Genomic DNA, 27,924 nt, shown 5'->3' with positions numbered 1-27,924 from the left:
GTTCGTGTCTGTGCACCAGATATCTTACTTAACAATTCCACCTTTTACCACCCTCCGGTTAACAAAATATATATGTACTGTATACAGCCTGCTCTAAACACCCAACATTGTATATATATGAACATTCCTGTTTCCTAAATAACACATTCACTCATTCAATCATACTGATGTCAGTTTTGTGAATGGTATGAAGCATAGAAAACCCAATACACTCCATGTTTCTGTAAAATGGGCGTCTTTGTCTGCTTGAATCTTCTCAGACATCCCATAATATCAACAAATCATTAAGTCTGTGTCACATCTTCAGGAAAGTCTCTTATCTTGTATCACTCTGCTTGAGACAACTTCACTCCTGACTGACAGTGTTCTGTAGCAGTTCAGTACAGCACTCGTCCTCCATCTTCTTGGTGGCAAACAATGAATTCAAATTGCCAGACTTGTGCAGTCATTTCACAGTACATGAGGCCTTTATCAGTAGCAAGCAAGGTAGGCCACATTTCCAGTTGTTGGCAAACGTAACAGGTTTTTGCAAAGTCTCTAACCATGGTTTGGATATAAGGAATCCCTTTGATTTGAGCTTGCTCGAATGCAGCGTCAGCTCCGTCATGGCTTAACAGTTCTAGCACCATCAGTGCTGTCTTTGCGGTGAATTGCACACCATGTTCTGTGCTCAGTTCACTTGTACACACACCATTGAAGCTGTAGGTGTGTGTATCAGCATGTCCCACGTCGATCTTCCAGCTTTGGACAGCAGCCCTTATAGACTTTGTATCAAATGTCCAATTCTCAGTGTGAAGACTTACAGGGCATCCAGTCTTGTCAGTGACTTGGAAAACAGTCATAGATGCAACAAGTTCGCTAGCCCCTTCTTCTGGCTGTCTGCTGTCAGCTTGTAAAGATAGCTGCTTTGCTTCAGCAATGGGCAACAAAAGTCCTGTGTGCGTGCAGAATGCACCATAGTCCATGAACCAATAGTGTTCTCTGTCTTGGAAATCTTCCCACCACCGTGGAGCTGTGATCATAAAGAAAACCAGTATGGACAGTTCAAACATTGGTTTAAATTTCACTCGGCCAGCAAGTATCACTTTGAACTCATCAATCAGCATGAGAGTTTCTGCCGTTGTCGTTAGCAACTGTGTGTCTTTCAGCTGCTTCAAAACCTTTGGCTGGTAAGGCTTTGTAAGGAAATACACTTGGATGCGAATTTCATTACCAAACACAAAATCTGCAACTTTGTCACTACACAAACCCACAGTCAGTGTGTCTGTACTGCTTGTATGCCCCTTGTGGTTAGTCAGTGTGTACCCACCAACCCCTCCTTCACAATGAACAAGTAAACCATGAACATCATTTGCAATGGATGTTTCATCAGAAAACACATCTTGTTCACTTTTTGTATCGTTAAATTCAACAATGACACGTTGATCATGCCATGTAAATTTAATGTTGTCATGAGGGAAGTCTTCAGTCTCAGGGGCATGGTCATTAACTGACATCCCTTCTATCTTCCACCCCTTGCATTTTGTCTCATTGGGCAAGGCAAAAGGCATCATCACCACCCCTTCACTTAGCGACACCCCTCTGAATGGCCATGCAAACACATCTTTTTTTTCAATCAGTTCACATTGCATAGCAAACGGGACACTCCTGGACAAGTCAGACATACCATCATTCACCTTAATAGTATCACTAACCAATGGCATGTTATCAGAAACCTCATCTGCATTCAATTTTGAATCTGATTTCTGGACATATTCCCTGCTTTCATGGATTTCAACATTTTGTTCACATTTTGTGAAATCAGAAAATTTAATCACACAATCACTGCTCTGATCAAATACATTTGCTGTAGTGTGAATACATTGTTTAATTTCTGTTTTAAGTTCTTTCTGCATAACTTCACACACTTCTCTTTGTATTTCAAGCTCAATAATTTCTACACTTTCTGTGTGTAATAAATCAGCGCTTATATCTGCGCTAGCTGACATCTCAACTCTCGCTTGTGAGGATTCCCTCCTCCCTAAGGAATTTTTTAAAGGCAGACTGGCAGAATATTCAGAAACACGTAATGGCATTTCATCTGATTCAAAATCATTAGCTTTTAAAAAACCCAAATCACTACAACTTTGTATGGGCGTCCCCAAACTGATTGGCTTAAACTGAGATTTTTTAACACATTTCTGAAATTTCATGAACTTATTCTGTAATCTACCCTTGGCATTTTTCACATGTTTCAAAAGTTTGTAAAACATTTTTCTCAATTTTCTTTTTTTTTAAAAGAAAAAGACAAAACAACATACAATGTGATTTAAGCTAAATCACAATTTTTTTCTCATAGGAATGAGACAGAGAAAACATACACAATGCAATATACAGGTCAGCAGAGAAAAAACAAAACATCATTTTGCATTTTTTTTACAGAATCAGTCAATTGGTCACAAACTAATTAACCCTTCCGATCCCACTTCTCGACACCAAGTGCATAACGGTGGGTTTCGTTCTGATCGGAATGAAATAGTACACACATGTGACCAATATGAGTGAGTACAAATGAACACACTTTATTTACAAGTAACAAACAAACAATAAACAAACAACATACAAAGTATACAGTATACTCAACTTTTGTCTATGTATTCAGATGACACCGGTAAATCATCATCTTCAGCATAAGATGTACTTCATCTTATCTTCTCTCTGGGGAGCCCATCGTTTCACAACGCCCAGATTATTCAATATACATTGGCAGCATCCTACTGCAGACTCAGATCTACCATGAGCTAACGGGTCCTTTGTGTACCTCCTGATTATATACCCTAGTCTGGGGTGTTGGCTTTCCGGATATTAAGCCCATATCAGTTACATACAGTGCTAGGTATCAAGCACTCATTGGTCCAGCATAGCATTGACCAAACTTATCTCTCTTGCACATGCTCCGTAAGCACTAAGATATACTACCAGACAAAGAAATACATTAATGACGTATCCTAATGTCTGGAGATGAACTCTATTTCAAGGCTCCTTTGTATAGAGTCTGGACATCAGTTAATTACCCATAATGCTTAGCATCTCTACACAGCTTACAAATGGTCATTCCAATGGAATGTAGCTAACTGATAAGAACATGTAGGCTATGAATGGCTCATTATACACATGGCAGGTACAAGCTAGGGCCCCTCAAATTATGGCTTATTTGACCCCAAAAGGTAATTTGACCATTCTATGGAAAAACAGCAACTGTATTAAGACAATCTCATTTCAAACCTCAAGAGGCCTAGCAAGGGGTATATATGTGTGTTACAACTTACAACTTATATGCCTATGTAGAAATTAACTATTTAATCCACTGATTACAATATTGGTGCTCTCTATCAATTGTATTGTTGACATGATGTATATGTATGTGTGTGTATATATATATATATATATATATATATACACCAATGGCAGTTAATAATAACTATATATACTGTAAGTACTGTATTTCAATGGCCATTAGAAAAGCTGGATTGCTGTCTGCTCCGATCACTTTGTTGGACTCTGACTACTAAAGGCTGCCTGACAGCCAGACAGACATATCTCCAGATCTATGGGCCTGATTCATTATGGATCGCGGCTGCGATAACACACGCTGTCTCACTGCGAGAGTATGCTAATCTCTGTGATCACAATCAGGGCCGCCATCAGGGGGGGACTGCCAGGATTGGAGTCCCGGACCTGGACTGAGAGGGGGGCCCGACCTCGCTGCCGGAACGCCAGTGCTAGTCCTGAATGAGGCACCTCTCCTTCTTTGTCCTGGCTTCCATCGTCCCTCGGCCCTTAAGCACCCGAAGCCAGCCCCCAGCACGGCAGCCTCGTGGGCGGGCTGTATAGAGCGAGTGGAGATGTGGCGTGCTGCAGTGCCGATTGACACCACAGTGATTGGTGCTTGTGCATGTGGGGGTGTGCTATGGGCGGAGCGGGAGCCGCAAGTGCCTTATTGGGAGTGGAGGCAAGCGCCGCAGTATTGTATATCCCAGCCTGCCGCTCATTCTTCTTTCCTACCCAACAATGCTGGCTATCAGGACGGCTGGATAGGCTGAACTCAGAACTGGCATCCTTATTCTTCACTAACAAATGGCTGCATTCTGCAGGCAGAGAACACTGGTCTCTGTTTCCATAGGGGACGCAGCTCTTCCTATGCCCATGCTGCACCCCCTGTGCTGAGCTCCTTTTCTGCCCTGCATCCTTCAATGTGTGAATATCGTCCCTCAAACTCTGTAAATATCTCTGTGCTCTCCCACACCCCAGTGTGTGTGTCATTATGTCCCCCAACCCAGATCCTAGTATATGTGTAACCATGTCATGCCTCCAGGCTACAATGTGTATCACCATGTTATAGCCCTAGCCCGCAATATGAATGTCACCATTTCCCCCCAGGCCACAGTATGAATGACACCATGTCCCACCCCAGGCCTCAGTGTGTATGTTTCCATGTCTCCTCTAGGCTCCAATGTATATGTATCCATGTCCCCATAGTTCCCAGTGTGTGGCTCCATGTCCAGACTCTTATCATCCTTATGTGACGACAACGTGTGACGTCACATAGGGGTTAGAGCGGTGCAGCGGAATAACGCACCCTAGAGCTTCATATGAACGAAGATTGCATTGCAGAGGAGAGGACAGAAAGTTCAGCCAAAGAAGAAGGTAAGTAACAAAAAATTTTAAGTAGATCACAATCATAAAGATAAATAGGAGGTCTGTTCTTGTAGGGATAAGGTAGCCGCATGAAAGGGGGGCCCTACCTATTTTGTCAGTTCCGGGCCCCACAATTTCTGATGGCAGCCCTGATCACAATGCAGTTTTAGCAAAACATAAGGACGCCCACTTTACCTTACACACATCCGTAATGTTTAGCAAGACTGCAAAACCATTGGTACACTCTAGTACTATCACAGCCTAACGCACACTTGTACAAGCTCTGACCTTATTCAGACATTACTAACTTCATTGCACGCTATGAGTACTCAGGCTGCATATGTCATCGCAGTGGATTTATGCATGCCCCTACAACAGCGTTTGAACGTACAGGCACGCCTGCATTTTGCCGACACCCCCCCATTACCACCCACAAACACCACTTCTTGTCAATCACTCTGTGATGGGTCTGCCTAGTTACTGCGATCACAGTGGCTAGTTTGCGCACGCGTGATGCATATGTTTACGCAGAACGCAACAGTCGGCCGATTGCGTGCATAATCGCAGTTGTGATCGGTAGTGAATCAGGCACTATGTGGGCATCTGCATTTCTTGTTTATAATACAGCATCAAGTGACCATTGTCAATAGGCACTACAGTTGGTTCCAGAATCTGCTCCTACTACTACATGCCTAGAGCTGGGTACACACTAGACAATATATCGTCTGAACCCACGGATCGGAGAGACACATCGTCTAGTGTGTACCCATGATATGTGCACTCTCGTGTGTTGTTAGCGACATCCCCTGTCGGCCCTACTGCAGGGCCAATGGGGAATATCGCTAACGATGCCATGCGCAGAATTCAGCATGGCGCGTCCCTCTCCCCGTCGGACCCGGCATCGGCAAATGTGTATGCACTTGCTGCATGCTGGGTCCCATCGCCCGCAAAGTTGGGCTAGATACACATCGTCTGATGTGTACCTAGTTTGAGACCTTGAAGCAAACCAAATAGCAATGAGCATTTTCCACTCAGGAAAGGGGCTGAAAAAGGTGAAGGCCACAATTAACCTGGTTCTATTTGTTTTTTCTGATTTATTTCAGCACAAACACCGATTTAGCAGATTTATACAAAATGGGGCACTGTGCCCTTGTGTGTGTTCTCAACAGGACCGGACCATTTCATAGAATCATGAATATTCAGCTGCAATAAATGTTAATGTACTCATTTTAGAAAATGATAATCAGTTTAAATTGCAGCTTACTGAACAATTGAAATTACACTGTGAAGCTGACAATATGTACAGAATAAGAAAAGATTCTTTAACTTTCAAAAAGAACAAGTGATTTATTGTGAACTTGCCCAGACAGACTGACCTAACTTATATCAGGAGATCAAAGTAAGGTATACTTAGCATTCAGGCAGGATAATAATCTCAGACAGATATATCTTTAGCTACCCCTGCCATGTTATATGCTGACACACTGACTAGGGCTCTAATAAAAGAATGCCTTTATCAACCGCTACTTTGTGCAGACAAAGTATATACTTACAGTGAGAAAATGTTGCTGTACTAATTTATGTCATGGCTTCAAATAGAGGATTTTTTTAATGTACTTTTATTTATCACATTGAAAAATACTGTAGCAATTACAAATAAACTATTGAAATTCAAATCATGCCCAGTGTTATTTTCCCATTGAAAACATTGAACAACCATTAAACATACTGTAGTAATTTGAAAAAGGAAAAAAGAGAGGTCAGGGCCCAGGGTAACATGCAAAGCTAGGGAGAGGCATATTTTGGTATTTCGCAGCACATTAAATTGAAAGAAATGGAAAGAGAGAGTAAAGCTGGGTACACACTGGAGCGATGTTGGGCTGTTTTGCCGTTTCGTAACGTCAGATAGCCTACTTTGCTCAGTGTGTACCGGCGATTACGTGCCCCATCACTCTAGCGACGGTCGCTAGGTTTCATTGTGCTGTACATCAAACCTAACTTGTGGTAAGTTCATGAACGACGTCCCGTCATTAATTAACTCGTTCAAGTGTGGACAGGCAATCCCCGTTCAAGGGCATTCATAGCAATGTCGGAACGAATGCCTGTCGTCTCAGTGTGTACCCAGCTTTAGTGTGTAGGGTTTTCCTGTAAAACCTGTATTTAGCTTTAAGTGAACATTAAATCCACACATTTCTGTTCACATATCTGATCTGAGGAAAAAGAATCAATAGACTTTAAAATCATAGTAATGTCTAGATATGATTTATATGTGTCAGATTCCTTGAATTCCAACCAATTCAACCCGGTTGACATAAATGCTGTATATCTATCCTGGGACAAAACTGTAATGTCCTCTACTGTATGGTTAATCAATTATTTTAAACAATTGTAACAGGGGAGGGTTTTTTGGCTCTCCAATGAACTGGGATAGCTGCCTTAGTAATGTTGTTTAATGTTTTTTTATTACTTTACTTTAATTGGAATTTTGGTTTGCAAATGAAGCCAGAAACCACTGTCTATCTGAATTTCACATCCTATTATTGATGATATTTAACAAGCTTCTACTCAAAGGTAGAGATCTGGTTCCTTTCTACCAGACATGAATAGATGGTGCCCATACTAACACTGTATCTCCAACAAGTAGCTGGTATGTTTAGTGAAATATTATTAAGCACACTAGGGCATATATTACACCGAGAAATTATATTTTGTGTTTCAATTACTAACATATTTAAAAATAAAAACAATGCATTTCCACTTTGTACCCAGTAAGTTTCCTCTGTTACTCTTAGTTCTCTGACACAAGCCTATATGTATTTAGGTATAAACCTACTGTAAATAAACTCTTTAGGATTAATTGCTAGATACATTGCTTGGGATCTCGGGGGACAGTACATACTACTTCAAGAGAAGACTCTTCCTTTTATCAACTTTGCTCTGTGTCTACCTATGGCAAAACAGGTTTAATGTGTAGGGAGACCAACTGACTCCAGACAAACCTAAAGCACTTGTGGATGTACACCAGGAGGGAACCTTGGGTTGTAATTGTCAGCAGCGAATAGATAAATAGTTTTTTTTCCTATATCTTAGAGTTGTTCCTTGTACTGTGCTAAACAGTAGAAATAGTAAACAGTTTAGTGGTGTGCACATAAAGGAGTTTTTAATATCTATCCACTGTTTTGCTCCCTTGGATTTAGTCCACTTCAAAGTTCTGGGTAATAACACTGCATAATAATAACCTAAGAACCATGGAATTTGCATAACATTTCTTTCATAAGATTCAGGAAAGCTATTATGGAATTTGTTATTGTGATTAAGTGATTATTTGACAATAATGATAGGTTTATGGCCCTGATTCAGAGCCGGACGCTCTGACAGAGCGCTCGCTCTGAATCAGGGCCATCCCTCTGAATTTAAGAGCGGCCTCCTGGCTGTTCGCATAGCTGTAGGTGACCACCCACAGCTATAGCGAGCGGCCAAAATGATGGTCGTGATGGTCAAGACCATCGCGACCATCGGGCTTGCGACGAGACCCTTGCGGTAGGGTCTCGTTGCCGCAAGCCCTGGAGTGCTTTTGGCTCTATCAGAGCCAAAAGCACTCCCACTGACATCACTAGTGAAGCCACACCCCCAGAGCCAAAAGAACTCCCACTGACATCGTCTGGGAAGCCACACCCCCGGCATGCCCACCAAAGGGGGCGTGCTGTCAATCACCATCGACAGCACGCCCCCTTTGGTGCGGCTTGGCCGTCGTTATCTGGGTCTCGCACATGCGCACGACGGAGCCGCCTCCGTCATGCGCATGCACACTTGGCCAACATCGACCCGCTTGCGAGAGCTCAGCGCTTGCGTGCGGGTCTGAATTAGGCCCTATACTTGGTCTTTGCCAATTGTATGCCATTGATGTCAGAGTCCATTCATAAAATAAAAATTATGGGGGCCAGACAAATGGCATCCATGCCTTGTACCGTTCCTGATACTGAATTAATCTGACGAGGACTTGTCTATTTTTATATGAGAGTGAGAAATGTGTTAGGCAAATAGGACCCAGGGCCTGATTCAGAGCTGAACGCTCTGACCAGAGCGCTCGCTCTGAATCAGGGCCCTCCTCTCTGAAAATGGAGCGTCCTCTTGGACGCTGCCGCAAGCCCTGGAGTGGCAAAATCACTCCCACTGACATCACTAGTGATGTCAGTAGGGCCGGCTCAGACGGTAGGCGTTCCCATGGGAACGCCTCCGTCTGGCAGACATGCCCAGCAAAGGGGGCGTGCTGTCAATCAACATCGACAGCACGCCCCCTTTGGTGCGAGACCCGGAGCGACAGCTTGGCTGTCGCAGTCCGGGTCTCGCGTATGCCCACGATGGAGCTCCCTCCGTTGTGCGCATGCGCAGTGGGGCAACATCGACCCGTTTGCGAGCGTCCTTTGCTCGCGAACGGGTCTGAATGACCCCCCCCCCAGTCCCAAGTGCTTGAGCAAATCACACAAATGACCAAATACTTTTTCATTATCAGTTGATAGTGATACAGAGGAGGAATATGTCATGATGCTTTAGATTTCAAATGTTAGTTTATTGTCTTGGGCTTCTATCCCTGAGATGAATCTTACTTCTTCATTGTGTATCAAGGACCTGATTCACTACCGATCGCAACTGCAAATACGCATGCAATAGACAGATTGTTGCGTTCTGCGCATGTGTATGCATCGCATTGTGCATGCATGAACTAGCCACTGCGATTGCAATGACTATGCAGGCCCATTGCAGAGTGATTGACAGGAAGTGCCGTTTGTGGGAGATGACGGGGGTTGGTCGTCAAAATGCAGGCATGCCTGTGCGTTTGCTGTTGCATGGGCATGCATAAATTATTCACAGCAATGCCTTTCGCAGCTCGAGTACTCACAGCGTGCGACGAGGTTAGCAATTCCTGAGTAAGGTCAGAGCTTGTGCAAGTGTGTGAGGCTGCGATGGTACTCGATGCTACCGATGGTTTTGCAGTCTTGCTAAACATTACGGATGTGTGAAAGGTAAGGTGGGCGTCCATATGTTGTGCTGCGACGGCATAGCGATCGCAATGGATTAGAATATGATTGCAGTGAGACAGCGTGAGTAATCGCTATTGTATTCGCAGTTGCGTTATGTAATGAATCAGGCCCCAAGTCAGGAAGCAGGTTTGCACATAATACTTTTTTCACACTTTCTGTGCAGTGTGAAAGGGCCAGGTTGAAATAAGCCGGTTCGAGCAATCCGGCATTTCAACCCTGTTAATGAGCAGGGTTGAACTCAGGTTCAACCCGGCTCGTGATGCAGTGTGAACAGGTAACCTGGATGTTTGAGACCTGGTTCCCGATCACAGCATAGGTTTGGAGATATCATCTCACCTGGCATTATAATGTGAAAAGGGTATAATTTAGCAAACTGTTTTAAGTTGATTTGTAACAGATCTATTGGTCTATGGAAATAGAGGATTTGTGTATTTATATGTCTGTAGTTAGGAAACAAGATGTGACTGCCCCAGACTGGAAAAAGGTTGCTCCCACACTAACTGGAGTCAGTGGCGTAACTTCATCCCAGGTGCCCGGAGGCAAGATAAATGTTGGTGCCCCCCCCAAACTAAAATGTACCACTCACCCAGCACCTATGCCAGCCCCAGCTGCCGCCGCCCCCCTTATGCAGTTCCTTTTATATAATGCCCCCAGTAGTGGTCCCCCTATGCAGTGCACGCCTATGTAGTGCCCCGCAGTAATGGTCCCCTTATGCAGTACCAGTATTGAGCCCCCGGTAGTTGCCCCCAGTAGTTGCCCCCACTAGTGAGCCCCCTGTAGTTGCCCCCAGTAGTGAGGCTCCTGTAGTTGCCCCCAGTAGTGAGGCCCCTGTAGTTGCCCCCTGTAGTGAGGCCCCTGTAGTTGCCCCCAGTATTGAGGCCCCTGTAGTTGCCCCCAGTAGTGAGCCCCCTGTAGTTGCCCAGAGTAGTGAGCCCCCTGTAGTTGCCCCCAGTAGTGAGGGCCCCCCCCCACGCGCGCACACATAAAAATTAAAAAAAACCACTTACCTTTATCCCTGCTCCAGTGCTGCTGCAGTGCATCCACGGTGTCCGCTCCTCGGCACTATGGGAGTGATGTCATTATGTTACTCCCATAGTGCACTGTGCGACCCGGAAGACGGAGCTCACTCCTGAGCTCTGTCCCCGGCGTCCGCTCCTCGGCACTATGGGAATGGCGTCATTACGTTACTCCCATAGTGCACTGCGCGACCCGGAAGACGGAGCTCACTCCTGAGCTCTGTCCCCGGCGTCCGCTCCTCGGCACTATGGGAGTGACGTTATGATCAGATGTGTAATGTGAAACCATTGTGCTTGGAGCAACCTTACGCTATGGTGCCCCCTCCCCCACCCCATTCTGAAGTTTGCGAAAGTGGGCATAGCTAGCATGTGAAGCAAATTTAAATAGTTTTTAAACATAAATGGTCTAGAGACCCTCTTTTGTTGAATAACAAATCCAAAATTTAATGGTAATTCAATTCTATTTGATGCTTGCCACTCCGCGCATATCCGGCACTTACAGTAGGGCCATTCAGACAAAGGGCTCATCTGATCATCTGATCTTTGCGTTACCTACTTGTCCTGCTTAGGGCTCCCCTGCGCTAATTACCATAGGCCATGCCCCCTGTGTGACATTATTTTGAGGCGTGCCCGCACGGCACGCCTCCAAATAACGTCAGGCTGGGGTAAAGCCCAGCACTCCGTCACTGGCTGGGCTTCCCCCAGCCCTCTCCCATCAGTGAATGGTTGCCGCGCGCATCCATTCACACTCCGGGGGTCCGGCACCGCCGCACAGCTGCGGTGGTAGGGGTCCCCAATCTCCCGATTTCACCACCCGCAGGCCACTTCGTACTGTCCCGCTGAAATCAGGATGCTGGGGAGGGGTGCTGCCCCTCTATGGGTGGTGCCCTTGTGCAACCGCACTGGTCGAACACCCCTAGAGCCGGCCCTGCCTGGCCCTCCCCCATGAATCCAAGGCCCTTTTTCAGATGCACTATCTTATGTCCCCAGTTAAAAGAGGAGGGGGGGAGTGCCAATGCTCTCTCTGGCACAGGTCTAGTTACAGCTCTGAGGGAAGGTCTCCAGACTGGTGAGGAGCAGGAGAACCAGTGACAGTAGAGGCCGTCATGTAAAAGTCACGCCACATGCTCCACGGTGATCCCAGCAGTGGGGTCAGAGTCTGACTAACCCGCACCACCCACCGGGATCACGTCAGCGAGACTTACATGAATTTTGAATGGCACACCCACTAGATTGTGTGGTCCACTAGTCCGGACGGCGTCTTCCACCACTGTCGGCGCCTGGAGCATGAGCTCCACCGGCTCTGCCCCTGCTAGTGATAACGGTTGCGGCAGCTGGTGTAAAATCAATGGGCAGCACAGGTTTCCACTTGCACATGCACAAACCCCTGCAATAGCCCTACGGATTCTCGCATTAGCAGAAGGTAGCAAATCTGGCTACTGCAGCTGCCCGTACCTACAGCCCCTTTACGTGTGACTCAGAATCAGCCCCATTAAGTGGTGTATTAATTAAAGTGCAGGTGTTTAGTAGTGGAGATATTGCCCATAGCAACCTATAATTCTACTTATATATCTAGCACCTACTAGAAGATAATAGCTAGAATCGGATTAGTTGCTATGGGCAACATCTCCACTTCTAAACACCTGCACTTTAATTAATACACCCCTTAATGTCTTGCAGGTTTCACTTCACTTTGCTGGTTTTATGCACTTTTCTCAAGTTTTCTCTTTTGCCGTTTTATATGTACGTAAGGAAAGCCAGTACTTATATAATAAAGGGAAGCTAAATCACTGTGCGACCAATTATGTGACATTAAAAATATACCTTAGACCTTGCAGAAAAGGAACATAGTGGGCAAGTTTTAATAAATTACTTTAAAATGCGTTATAGTCTGGAGATTTTGGCAGCGTGATGCAGTTTCAGGAAATCTTACAACATAAGTATATTATGCCCATTGGGATAGGCTTTATGAACAATTATTGACTTCATTTATTAAACGTATATTGCATTTTGTCTGGTTAGACTTGCTTTAATGAAACACAGCTAAGTTTGACTGAGTCATAAAAACAACTACAGTCTGCCCAGAGGCTTCAGTTTAACCAGCCCACATACACACTTAGCATTTAGTTCCTAACAGCTGTAAATAGATTTCTATATTTTGCAAGGCACAAACCTATAATTTACATGCATATTATTTTTCTTCCTCCAGCAACCATGAGACACTGCTGCCTTGCTTTTACAATTATGGTAATTCAATACAGGATGTTTCCTCATTATATATTTTTTTTGCATTGACAAATTAGAATTTTTTCCTTAAATAGTTACTTTAACCCCAGTTACAACTAGGGGTGTGCACCGGCCACTTTTCGTGTTTTGTGTTTTGGTTTTGGATCTTTCTTCGTGTTTTGGATCTGGATTGGTTTTGCCAAAACCACCCTTCCGTGTTTTGGGTTCTGGGTTTTGGATCTGTATTTTTTTGAAAAACAGCTAAAATCACAAAATTTGTAGGTTTTTCTGCCTCTATGCTATTATTAACCTCAATAACCTTAATTTCCACTAATTTCCAGTCTATTCTGAACACCTCACACCTCACAATAGTGTTTTTATGTCCAAAAGGTTGCACCGAGGTAGCTGGATGACTATGCTAAGCGACACGAGTGGGCGGCACAAACACGTGACCCATCTAGGCGTGATACTGCAGTGGCAGACAGGATGGCAGTTTGAAAAACTAGGCCCCAAACTGTACATAATGTAAAGAAAAAAAAGAGGTGCAAGATGGAATTGTCCTTGGGCCCTCCCACCCACCCTTATGTTGTATAAACAGGACATGCACACTTTAACAAAGCAATCATTTCAGCGCCAGGGTCTGCCACACAACTGTGGCTGAAATGATTGGTTCGTTTGGGCCCCCACAAAACAAGCTGGCAATTAATCTGTCCCTGCACAAACTGGCTCTACGGAGGCAAGATGTCATCCTCATCCTCCTCATCCACCGATTCCTCACCCTCTTCAGTGTTGTGTACATCCTCATCCTCACAGAGTATTAACTTGTCCCCACTGGAATCCACCACCACAGATCCCTCTGTACGATCTGGAGGCTGGTCTCCCTGGAAGAGCTGATAATCCATTTTGATGAACATCATCTTCTCCACATTCTGTGGAAGCAACCTCCTACGCCTTTCGCTGACAAGGTTCCCGGCTGCACTAAACACTCTCTCGGAGTACACACTGGAGGGGGGGTAACTCAGGTAAAATAGAGCCAGTTTGTACAGGGGCCTCCAAATTGCCTCTTTTTCCTGCCAGTACAGGTACGGACTGTCTGACATGCCTACTTGGATGCTGTCACCGATGTAATCCTCCACCATTCTGTCAATGGTGACAGTATCATATGCAGTGACAGTAGACATGTCAAAAATTGTTGCCAGGTCCTTCAGTCCGGACCAGATGTCCAAACTTGGTCCTGCCTGCCCTGCATCACCGCCAGCGGGTTGCTTAGGATACCTAAGTTTTTTCCTGGCAGCCCCAGTTGCGGGAGAAAATGAAGAAGGAGCTGTTGACGTGTCACGTTCTGCTTCAGCTGACAGTGTTTTCACCAGCAGGTCTTTGCACCTCTGCAGGCTTGTGTCGGCCGGAAAGACACCACATAGGCTTTAAACCTAGGATCGAGCACGGTGGCCAAAATGTAGTGGTCTGATTTCAACAGATTGCCACCCTGGAATCCTGGCAAAGCGAATGTAGGGCTTCATCCACAAGTCCCACATGCCGAGTGGAATCGCTCTGTCTTAGCTCCTCCTTCACTTTCTCCAGCTGCTTCTGCAAAAGCTTGATGAGGGGAATGACCTGACTCAAGCTGGCAGTGTCTGAACTGACTTCACGTGTGGCAAGTTCGAAGGGCTGGAGAACCTTGCACAACACGGAAATCATTCTCCACTGCGCTTGAGTCAGGTGCATACCCCCTCCTTTGCCTATGTCATAGGTGGATGTATAGGCTTGTATGGCCTTTTGCTGCTCCTCCATCCTCTGAAGCATATAGAGGGTTGAGTTCCACCGCGTCACAACCTCTTGCTTCAGGTGATGGCGGGGCAGGTTCAAGAGTGTTTGCTGGCGCTCCAGTCTTCGGCACGCAGTCGCTGAATGGCGAAAGTGGCCAGAAATTTTTCGGGCCACCCAAAGCGTCTCCTGCACGCCCCTGTCGCTTTTCAGAAAATTCTGCACCACCAAGTTTATTGTGTGAGCAAAACATGGGACGTGCTGGAATTTGCCCAGATGTAATGCCCGCACAATATTGGTGGCATTGTCAGATATCACAAATCCCCAGGAGAGTCTAAGTGGGGTAAGCCACTGGGCGATGATTTCCCTAAGAGGTTGTCGGCGGTGTGCCTCTTACTGAAACCGGTGATACACAGCGTAGCCTGCCTTGGAACGAGCTGGCGTTTCTGAGATGCTGCTACTGGTGACGCTGCTGCTGTTGCTGCGTAAGGTGATACATCTACCCAGTGGGCTGTCACAGTCATATAGTCCTTAGTCTGCCCTGTTCCACTTGTCCACATGTCCGTGGTTAAGTGGACATTGGGTACAACGGCATTTTTCAGGACACTGAGGACACTTTTTCTGACGTTTCTGTACAGTCTCGGTATCGCCTGCCTAGTGAAGTGGAATCTAGACGGGATTTGGAACCGGGGACACACTACCTCCATCAATTGTCTAAATCCCACTGCACTAATGGCGGATACCGGACGCACGTCTAACACCAACATAGCAGTCAAGGCCTCAGTTATACGTTTTGCTTCAGGATGACTGCTGTCGTACTTCATCCTCCTCGCTAAGGACTGTTGGAGGGTCAATTGTTTAGTAAAAGTAGTGGTGTTCCTACTTCCTCTCTGGGATGATGAACGACTCCCAGCAGCAGCAACAGCAGCAGCGGCAGCAGGAGGCGTAGCAATGCAGGATCCTCCGGAGGAATCCCGGATAGGAGAGTCAGTCATGCCAGTGACATGGCCTGCAGGACTACTTCCGATCCTGACTAAGGAGGAAATTGACGAGGAGGGAGTTGACGGTGTGGTTTGCAGGCGCTTGGATACAACAGGACAACGGGATTTAGGTGTCCCTGGACTGCTTACGGTCTTAGCCAAAGTTTTTGAACTTGACAGTAACTTATTATGAACACGTTGCAGGTGCCGTATAAGGGAGGATGTTCCTAGGTGGTTAACGTCCCTACCCATACTTATTCCACCTTTACATATGGTACATATGGCAAGACAGTTGTCCGGATTTGGATAGAAATATTGCCAGACCAAAGAGGTGGAATGTTTGGTCTTCTGCCCAGGCATGACCGTGATGGGCTTTTTCATCCCACGGACAACAACTGTCTCCCCCGGAGCCTGATTTAAACAAACCACATCACCATCAGAATCCTCCTCGCCAACTTCCTCCTCAGCGCCAGCTACACCAGTATTCTCATACTGTTGTACTTCAACAGTGACATCTTCAATTTGCATATCAGCAAGTGGACTGTGGGTGCTCCTTTCAGCACTTGCAGGGGGTGTGCAAATGGTGGAAAGAGCCACCTCTTCCCGTCCAGTGCTGGGAAGGCCAGGCATCGCAACCACCACCACACTTGGACTCTCCTTGGGGATTTGTGATATCTTCTTAGAAAGCACAGTTCTTCACTGTGCTTTTGCCAGCTTAACTCTTTTGATTTTTTTAGTGGGAAAAGGGCTTCCATCGTCATGTGAAGCTGAACCACTAGTTATGAACATACTAGGGATCGACCTTAGCCGTTCCTTGCCACTCCGTGTCGTAAATGGCATATTGGCAAGTTTACGTTTCTCTTCAGATGATTTAAATGTTTTTTTCAAGGTCATTTTCCTGAACTTTGTCATTTGGGATTGTATGTGCCCTCTACTATGACATTGGGCATCGGCCTTGGCAGACGACGTTGACGGCATGTTATCGTCTATGTCATGACTAGTGGCAGCAGCTTCAGCACTAGGAGGAAGTGGTTCTTGATCTTTCTCTATTTTATTTTTATCGGAGAAAGTTTGGTCCTCCATTTATGTTATATCGATTTGATATATACGTGCGGCTAAACACAGAAAATATATATTTTTTTTCAAGCCAGCCGGCCCTTTACTTATGACACAGGCGCACGCTTGGCACTACTTTGTTGATGCACGTGCGGCTACTGCGCACACAATTCACAAACACAGAAAAAATATTTTGTTATTTGGTTTGGAGTGTACTTTGGGGGTTACAGCACCCTTTAACGGTCAAGCCAGCCGGCCCTTTACTTATGACACAGGCGCACGCTTGGCACTACTTTGTTGATGCACGTGCGGCTACTGCGCACACAATTCACAAACACAGAAAAAATATTTTGTTATTTGGTTTGGAGTGTACTTTGGGGGTTACAGCACCCTTTAACGGTCAAGCCAGCCGGCCTTTTACTTATGACACAGGCGCACGCTTGGCACTACTTTGTTGATGCACGTGCGGCTACTGCGCACACAATTCACAAACACAGAAAATATTTTTTTTTTTGGTTTGGACTGGAGTGTACTTTGGGGGTTACAGCACCCTTTAACGGTCAAGCCAGCCGGCCCTTTACTTATGACACAGGCGCACGCTTGGCACTACTTTGTTGATGCACGTGCAGCTACTGCGCACACAATTCACAAACACAGAAAATATTTTTTTTTTTGGTTTGGACTGGAGTGTACTTTGGGGGTTACTGCACCCTTTAACGGTCAAGCCAGCCGGCCCTTTACTTATGACACAGGCGCACGCTTGGCACTACTTTGTTGATGCACGTGCGGCTACTGCGCACACAATTCACAAACACAGAAAATATTTTTTTTTTTGGTTTGGACTGGAGTGTACTTTGGGGGTTACAGCACCCTTTAACGGTCAAGCCAGCCGGCCCTTTACTTATGACACAGGCGCACGCTTGGCACTACTTTGTTGATGCACATGCGGCTACTGCGATATATAATTCAGATATATGGTGCACATCTGCCTGTATGCATAGGTGACCGACCTACCCATATGCTGGCCACAGGAACCGACAACATTGTTGTCAATGCTGGTTCCTCTGGCCAGACAATTGGTAACTGGGTATGCACAGACATATACTTGAAAAGTTGGCCAGCGTGTTGGCCGAATGGCAAACCCATCGGCCAAGTGCAGTGGCATAACTAAGGGTGGTCGGGCAGGGTACGTGCCCTGGGCCCCGTTGGAACTAGCAGCGCGGAGGCGCCGCCAGCCGCAGTCCAGGTCATTGTTTAGTGTGTAGCGCGGACCGCACTGAATGCCGTTAGGATAATAATTATTAACTAACATCATATTCAAGTCCGCTGTTTTGGTTTCATCCTTGACTTCTCCCTGTCCCTTTCCCCACACCTTCAAAATATATATCACTCTTGACATTTCCACCTCCACAACATATCTAACATCAGGCCCTTTCTCACTCCCAAAATCCTTATCCATGCACTCACCAACTCCCGCCAAGACATAGAGGCTGAACTACTGGAGACAATAGAGGTAATCACTTCCAGGCGCCAGCTCTAAAGTGGGAACTCTGACAACCTCTATTGCCCCATGTTCGGATATATGCACCCCAGAGTTGGATTAAGGGGGAAAGTGCCTCAGTTCCTCAACAAGTCATCCACCCCCTCAAAAAGAGTCCAGACCAGTGGTGGATTTTACCTAAGAGCTGCAGGGCTGCAGCCCCCCGCAAAATATGCCACGAACAGGGACTACGTAGAAGTGGCAGTCACTTCCTGTTTTTTCCATGAAATTCACAGCTGAACAGGCAGTCAACAGGTGGAGGTGTTTTCCCCCCTGGGACTGCCCAACAGTAACAGTTTGGTGCTGTTTTACGTCAACATTCATTATTGGACAATTTTTTTTTTTTTTAAGAGCTCGGGCTCAAAGGTCCCATCGATATTCATCATTACTGACTGATTCCATGATTCCAGCACTCCAACAACATCAGTGTCTTGAAACAAGTGTTCATGCTGGATGGATGTTGACGTAAAAACCCCACCAAACTGGTACTGTTGGGGGATGGTTACAGACAGAAAAATGCAGTGATTGTTTTAACTGTTTTTGCTGTGAATTTTCTTCCCATGGCTTCATTAAGACGTACTGAAAATTTGGCAACATTCTGATAAGTACTTTTTGATGTATACTGCTAGGAATAGGTGCACTTTAATTATAGACAGTGACACCCTATATTTACTGTACAACACCTCTCTTGTACATATATCTACTATTTTGGGCTTTTGGGGTTGCCTTGGTGTTGAAATAGGCTTGCTCACACCCAGTGAAGTGCCACTTCGTATTCTCTTCTATTTGTAAATTTTTCTGTCAGTCTTGCCAGCGTCATACATTCACTCAGAACACACCTATTCATCAAAGTCTACCATACCTCTTCCTAAATAAATTGTGTGCCTCACGCCCAGCATTACACAACCCTTTCCCCATGTCCTCATCCTACCAAGTCTGTTGGTGTATTGCTCCATGTGGTTGTTCCAATAGGTCAATAATATGTAAAGCTTCTCTGTAATTTCGTGTATTCCCTGTACGGTCCTGCAAAAATAATGTGGTGCTTTAAAAATTACTTACAATGATAATCTCTGTCTAAAACAAGTATTTTTCATTTCATTAATGGCTAACCATTGTTTCAATTGCATGGAAGACTTGTAAAATAAATACGGAATTTTAAAATAAGGACAAATCACAGTTGAAGTTTGATTGGTGATTAAGGTGAGAATGACAGCTTTCTGATAGTGATACTTTTCAACCAATATTACCGGTTAACAAGCATACCTCACCTTTCAGCCAGATCCTCTTACTCAGTGGCGTAACTAGGGTATTTGGAGCCCAAGGCAAGATGAAAATGGTGCCCGCCACCTATGTGCACAAGCTGAAGGCGTGTGCGCCAAAAAGTGGGCATGGTAATAGAAAAATGGGGGCGTGTCAACATTAGACCACTGTTTCTCGTCAGTTGGGAACATTGCTTTCCATTCCATATGCACCTCAGTGCCCCTAGTAGTAGTGCCCCTTATGCAATGTCCCGCGTAGTAGTGCCCCTCAAACAATGCCCACTGTAGTAGTGCCCCTCATGCAGTGCCCCAGTAGTAGTGCCCCTTATGCAATCCCCCCTGTTGTAGTGCACATTATGCAGTGCCCACAATGTCCCCTGTTGTAGTGCCCCTTATGCAGTGCCCCAGTAATGCCCCTTAAGCAGTGCCCAGTATATAGTGCCCCCAAGTAGTGCCCCTTATACAGTGCCCCCAGTAGTGCCCAATATACAGTTCCCCTAGTAGTGCCCCTTTAACACCTTGTGCAATGCCCCCAGTAGTGCCCCTTATACAGTGCCCCCAGTAGTACCCTTTATGCAATGCCCCCCATAGTGTCCAATATATAGTGCCCCCTATGCAGTGCCCAATATACAGTGCCCCAAGCAGTAGTGCCTTTTACATATAAGACAGACACACACACAACACATATTCTACTTACTAGAATCCCCGTTTCTGCTCCTGCCGCCGCTGTATACTGTTCCAGTCTCACTCGGCCCTGTGGGAGAGACGTCATGATGTAATGACATCTCTCCCTTCACTCGGTGCAGGAGCCATAAGGCGGAGTTGCTCCACCCTGGCTCTAGCCCTGGGTGCAGAAGCAAATAAGAGTCTATCTGACTCTTATTGGCTGCAGTGCTAAATCAAACACACTGCCGCCGGCGTGTTTGTTTTTATGTGTAGACAGTGCCGCGGTCTGCACGTGCCTTGGACTGTGACTGGACCGATGGCGTCCAGGGCACGTACCCTGCTCCCCCCCCCCCCACGTTACACCACTGCTCTTACTGTAGCTAAACCACATGTAAATGTTATTTTTGTATAGAGATTGTCCAGGGCCAGAATCAGGCCTGAGAAGAACAACAGGCAATTAAACCCCATTGTTTTGATTTGTATCTAGAAAATTACATCAGCTCAGATAAAAAAACTTTTGTACCTCTTGACTGCAAAAAGTTGATTATGCAATACGTAAATGTAAATTTTTTAAATGATTACATTTCTATCAAACTGAACAGCAGTAGACAAGTTACCTGTAACCTCTATCATGGTAATTATATGTCAGATTAACAGTGTAGTAGTTAGTGTACAACTTGATGTAGGAGATGATTGACATGAACCGTACACTGTACAATATAAAATTCCCGCTACTTAGAGCTGTATCTCAAGTAAACGTATTAGTTGGACTTAAAGGATCATGTACCGTATACCATGGATGACAGAATATTTAAATGTCTAAACTGACAGCTTTTCTGAACCATAGTTATCTGCTGATTTTAACAGTAAGTATCAAGTCCTCACATTTTACATTTAATCAGTGAAACATAATAACTTTCCTATTGCAAACTATATGATTTAATTATAGCTTCTGATGCACCATGCTGCTTATGCGAGAAAGTAATTTGCACAAGCTGTATTGAGATAACTAGATGCATAAAACATGGCACATAGCATAGGGATATTCAATTTCATTTTGATTATGAAAGTTAATTAATTTTCATTAACTTTTCCTACATGCTAGATTTGGCGAGAGAAAGGGACAGTCATATTTTTCAGATCTAAGTAAATAATTAGCTTAGTACTGAATGGTAGAATATGTGCACATTTCTATCGCACACCTATCACTTTGTACTACAAACTGCTTATGTTAATCTATCCAATAGCGGGCTTTAAATCACTAGGAGATATGCACTGAGGATAAACTATTATTAGTAATTCCTCTTTGCTTGTTATACCACTGTTATTCCACTGTGAGGCAGTATTGTACTATCAAGTCATATTCCACTAACATTCTCTCAAGATAAACATTGTCTTCTGTTTTTATTTTGTGTCACTAAAAGAATGTCTGTCAGCAATATAATCTATGGCATCTATGGCAACCAACTAAGCAAATATTATGTTATGATAACCATGATCTTGTATTGGTATACTATGTCTACAAACTAATTTGAAGACATTCATGCAGAGAGTTTTAAGACAGAGTTCACGTCTTTAAACTAAAAGTGTTGTTTTCTCTTTTTTTTTTTTTTTGTAAATCCTTTTTATTTATTCATTACAGGCTAAGCAGTGTTGTTTTTTAGAAGAGATCTGTTTGACTTCAGACTCCTCTCAAACACCAAGGATAGGGCTATTGTATTTGTACCCAAATTATGACGACGGCTATGCAACCAAGTGCATACGTAGGGGCAGTGTACAACTTAGCATAGGGCTGAATTCTATGCACTTAATGTGGGTGTAATTACAGCCGACTTGAATGTAACACTGAATCAGCCTCAGTCTGACATCATTGACACACTGTCTATACAGATATCAGATTTGTGGGGTAGTCAGCTTGATACGCCTAAGCACTTCATAATTCTACACCCGCTATGTTTAGGAGTGTCTGGTTCATTGCCTATAACATTCAGGTGGACTCAAGGTAAGACAATCACTGAAAAATGAATGCACAAGCGATATACAGAAAGGTGTGATCCTGCAAATCAGATACAATATTGCTTCCAAGGTGACAATCCTGTATAAGTAGGTTACACTGGTGTGGTATGTTATGTTGACAATGGAAATATAGGTAATTATAATATATACACCAGAATGTCAATAGGTGGATTAAGTAGATACCTAACATGTCAACATAGACTATATGTGGACAGTGAGTATGTAGACAGTTAAAATGTCAACATAGACATAATTTAGACAATTAATATATATGCAGAATAAATTGTCGACAGGGTTAAATTGTAGACAATAAAAATATAGGCAAGGTCAGAATGTCAGCATGGTCACAAAGTCTACAGTCAATAGAGAGGCAGATCTCTATTTTGTGTGTCGACGTTTTGACCTTGTAGACATCTTGGTCAAAACGTAGACTTGCCTATATTTGGACTGCAGGTTACACTATGTGCAGTTACCTATATTTTACATGTTGACATTTTGATATGGTCAAAATTTCGACATAGAAAATATAGACATCTAGCTACAATATGTCAACATAGTTCAAATGTCCAGAGCTGTATTAGACAAATGGCTAATTACTGTTACATTGCTTTAAAACGTAATGTTATAAATGTCTATATTTGTCTATGGGGTCTATTTGTCATCACTTTTGGGACCGTTACACATCCGGAAACACTAGTTGCCACATGGTTTTTGCCCATTCATTATTAGAGGCCCTATAGGGCTGCCTAGTATTCAGCAAACTCCAAAAACTGATAGTTTTCTTGCGGGAATTAATGCCACCTTCAGATGGCAGGGTTTCCCCCAGCCCTGCTACTTCCAATGGGAAGCAGGTCTGGGGTTGTGAAGAGAGATCTGAGCAGATCCATCTGCCGCCATAGCACTGAGGGCCTGATTCAGAGCCGGACGCAATTGGAACTCGCTCGTCCAGAAAATAGGGGTGGCTATTCAAATAAACCGTTCGCTCTTTGCGGTCTGTTCACACCTCTAGGTCTGAACAAGCGAACAAAACTTGCGGTTGTTTTTTGGATAAATACGCCCCCTGGCCGCTCGCATCCTACGTCATGTCCGCTATTTATTAGATTAATCGAGTACATCGACCAGCGTATGAACTGCTCGCTATTCTTGTGGTTGGTTTTTGCTACCACAATCTTGCGAGCAGTTCTGGCTATAAAATAACCCAGTGACGTGGTCAATGACGCTGCTGTTTTAATTATGCACACCCATAAAACGCCCGTTTTGACCTTTAAGCACGCCTGCGTTCGGATCTCCACTCCCCGTTTTCAAACACTTTCCCCTGTTACCACCCACATACGCCTCATTCTGTCTCTCAAATTATCAGGCATTCGCTATTTTGCGAGCACATGAATTTCGACCGCACTGACTGGTTCACGCATGCGTATAACGATCCGTACGCATGCGCAGTTGGGCAAACATCGCTCGGAGCAAACGAGCGGCCGCTTGCGAGCGGCTCTGAATCAGGCCCTGAGTGCCCTGCGGTCTTGTATGCATCGATAAGTATCACTGCTACTTCTGTAGTAGTGTTACTGATCGCGGGAACAGCTGCTTTTCGAAGCAGCTGTCCCCGCACCAGTGTGGCAATCCCCCACATCTGAGAAAAGGGTTAACCTTCTGTGGCTCAGAAAACAACCACACTTTTTCCTGAGAATTCGGGATATTACAGACCCTGACTTAACGGTGAATGCTGTGCTTGTGTGAAGGCTGCTGGATACTACAGAACTTGACTTACCTGTGAATCCGGTACTCCTGTGAATAATGGGCCTGATTCACCAAGGAACGCAGTTGCTTATATGCACGCAATTGGCAGATTATTGCGTACTGCGCATGCGCGAACCGGACGCTGCGTACAGGACTCCAAGGATAAGCAGTCTCATGGCAGAGTGATTGACAGGAAGAGCTGTTTGTGGGTGGTCACGGGGGCGTGGTCGTGCAAACACAGGGGTGCCAGTGCGTTGGGATGACATTGCAGGGGCATGCATAAATTATCCACTGTGATACCAGACGCAGCCTGAGGCCTCATAGTGTACGCTGAAGTAAGTAACTCCTGAGTGAGGGCTGACAGTGCCTTAACCGTGCGTATGGGTCCGATGTTACCGATTATTTTGCTATGTTGCCCAAATGTACGGATGTAAGGGGAAGTGGGCGTCCTTATGTTAGGCTGCGATCGCAATTTGAATGGAAACATTTACATATCACCGCTGATATTAGCAACTGCGCTGCGTTCGTATAAGCAGATTAGCGATCCTTGCTGAGTCAGGCCCAATGTTTCTTGCATGTTCCCGAATTGTAACTGGTAATCCTGTGTAAGAAACCATGGTACTGGCCCTGTATTTCTTTTACTGGAATGAAAGCTTACTTATTTTTATGCACTCGTATGGCAGCTTGAAATCATACCTGTTACACGGAGCAATACTGAATTGCTCCAGAAATTAAGTACCTGCCACTACAACTCGTGGCAAGTTGGAAACTTCGGGGAATAAGGGGCTCTTCAACATTATATAATTATCACTAGTGATAGTTTTAGACTTGCTGAGAGTTTAAAAAAACCTTTTGGAAGAATTCATCATGCCTCATTAACAAAAGTATCAATTCCAAAAAGCTACTTTTCTTGCGGAGTCAGCTTTTTGAAATTCTGATACTTTTCCCCCTACAGCTGAAATGTCCATAAGGACTTCCTTAAACTGAGCATGTGTTCACCACTGTTTGTTTGTAACCAGGAGATACCAGTGATATCTCCTGTGTTGCATGCTTAATGAATGGCCCTGTACCTTCATTTTTACAAAAGTGGGGGGTAAATTAAAATTTTCATCCATTTTTGTAGAAATTAAGGATAATGAATAGACTCCTAAATGTCTTCTTGTGTCTCACAACTGATAACTTCAATACTAACTTGATATTAACCATGTCAAATTGACATTTAAAATCTAGGTAACTGCACATAGGGCCTGATTCAGAGCCGGACGCAATTAGCGCTCGCTCGTCCAGAAAATAGGGGTGGCTATTCAAATGAACCGTTCGCTGTTTGCGGTCTGTTCACGCCTCTAGGTCTGAATGAGCGTACAAAACTTGCGGTCGTTTTTTGGGAAACTACGCCCCCTGGCCGCTCGCATCCTACGTCATGTCCGCTATTTATTAGATTAATCGAGTACATCGACCAGCGTATGAACTGCTCGCTATTCTTGTGGTTGGTTTTTGCTACTACAATTTTGCGAGCAGTTCTGGCTATAAAATAACCCAGTGACGTGGTCAATGACGCTGCTGTTTTAAATATGCACACCCATAAAACGCCCGTTTTGACCTTTAAGCACGCCTGCGATCGGATCTCCACTCCCCGTTTTCAAGCACCTTCCCCTGTTACCACCCACATACGCCTCTTTCTGTCACTCAAATTAGCAGGCATTCGCTATTTTGCGAGCACATGAATTTCAGCCGCACTGACTGGTTCGCGCATGCGTATAACGATCCGTACGCATGCGCAGTTGGGCAAACATCGCTCAGAGCGAACGAGCTGCCGCTTACGAGTGGCTCTGAATCAGGCCCATAGTGGTATATTAGCTTGACAATGAGAATATAGATGATAATAATGTAAATATGTGTACCTAGATGTTTATATTTTCTATACATTAAAAATATAGGTAACTACACATGGCTTAACCTGCAGTCAAAATATAGATGGGTCTCCATGCTTTACGTGTCATTATTTACCACAACTATGAAGGGGATTAGCGCTAATTGGAAAACAGCATCGCAGCCGGCACTGAAGTCAGATTTCTGCTCGCACCTCAGGAAGATGAGAGCTGAAATCCTGTAGTCAGACTTAATAGTGCGGTCAATTGAATAGCTTCAGAAACTCTTCACATCGCACTGAAGTGAATCGCACCAATGTGTTTGACATGACAGGATCACTGTTTGCACATGCGCAGTGCACTTTTCCGTCAGAAAATATCTTTTAGATTTATCCATTGTGAATGGTCACCATTATTTAATTTACCTTTGTCAACATTATTGCTCTCTCTTCATTTTAGTTGACATTGGGCCTGATTCAGACTCACTCGCGAGCGGCTGTCCGCTCGCAAGTGGGTCGATGTTCTGCACTGAGCATGCGCACGATGGAGGGAGCTCCGTCGTGCGCATGCGCCAGACGCGACGAGCGAAGGTTTTTCCTTCGCTCGTAGTGTCTCTTCAAAGGGGGCGTGCTGTCGATGTTGACTGACAGCACGCCCCCTTTGGTAGGCGTGCCGGGGGCGTGCCTCCCTGACGGGGGCGTTCCCACGGGAACGCCTCCCGTCAGAAGCCGGCCCACTGACATCACTAGTGATGTCAGTGGGAGTGATTTTGGCTCTGATAGAGCCAAAATCACTCCAGAGCTTGCGGTTGAAAACCTCAACCGCAGGCTCCGGCTCGCAGTTTCGATGGTCGCGATGGTCAAGACCATCGCGGCCATCAAACTGCACGCTCGTGTAGCCTGTGGGTGGTGACCCACAGCTATACGAGCGTCCAGGAGGACGCTCCATTTTCATGGAGGGCGGCCCTCATTCAGAGCGTGCGCTCTGCTCAGAGCGAACGGCTCTGAATGAGGGCCATTGTGTCTTCATTTTGAATGTCAACATTTCATTTTTCATTGTCGACATTTTGACTGACTAATTTTAACTGTTGACCTAATAAACATGTTGACCTCATGTCCAGGTCGACATTTTAACTGTGTTGACATTTCAGGTGACATTTTAGTGTTGACCTTATGAATGCCTAGATTTTAATTGTCGACAATATGACTATGATTCACTATGGATCGCTATTGCAATCGCAGCTGCTATTGTGCACGCAGACCTGCTGCGAAAACTTGCTAATATTTGCAATCGCAAAGCCAGGATAGAGACGGCCTCTACCGCTAGCTCACATCCGTAATACCGTGCAGTCCTGGGTATACAGACACAAATGCAAGTGCACACTCTAACTATGCTGAACCTAATAATAATACTGCTAAATTGCATCCAAGAGGTTCTTAGCATAATGATGGCCATAATTATGGGCCTGCCGACTGCATCCAGGTGACCTCCATCAGGCACGTCCCTAACACTCCTATGGAACAAATACAGGGCATGGGACCCCCAAGCAGGGGTGTATCTAGAGGTCGGAGCGCCCCTGGCAAAATAGGGGCCTGGCGCCCCCCACCCCATTGGCAGTTAGCAACGCAGGATTTTTAGTGGGGTGTATATATATATATATTTATATATATATATATATATATATATATATGAGGGGGACAAGAACAAGCGCCTTATAGTGGCAGAGGCAAGTATTATTAAGGAGGAGAAGCACGTGTGTATATGTATATATATTAGGGGTGTGCACCGGCCACTTTTCATGTTTTGGTTTTGGATCTGGATCTTTCTTCGTGTTTTGGATCTGGATTGGTTTTGCCAAAACCACCCTTCCGTGTTTTGGGTTCTGGGTTTTGTGTTTTGGATCTGTATTTTTTTTTAAAAAAGCATAAAAACAGCTAAAATCACAGAATTTGTGGGTTTTTCTGCTCCTATGCTATTATTAACCTCAATAACCTTAATTTCCACTCATTTCCAGTCTATTCTGAACACCTCACAATAGTGTTTTTATATCCAAAAGGTTGCACCGAGGTAGCTGGAT

The sequence above is a fragment of the Taudactylus pleione genome, unplaced genomic scaffold (assembly GCF_031769625.1).
Source record: "Taudactylus pleione unplaced genomic scaffold, aTauple2 ptg000121l, whole genome shotgun sequence".
Classification (NCBI taxonomy): Eukaryota; Metazoa; Chordata; class Amphibia; order Anura; family Myobatrachidae; genus Taudactylus; species Taudactylus pleione.
The sequence above is the reverse complement of the archived record's forward strand: the minus strand, read 5'-3'. Positions refer to the sequence as shown.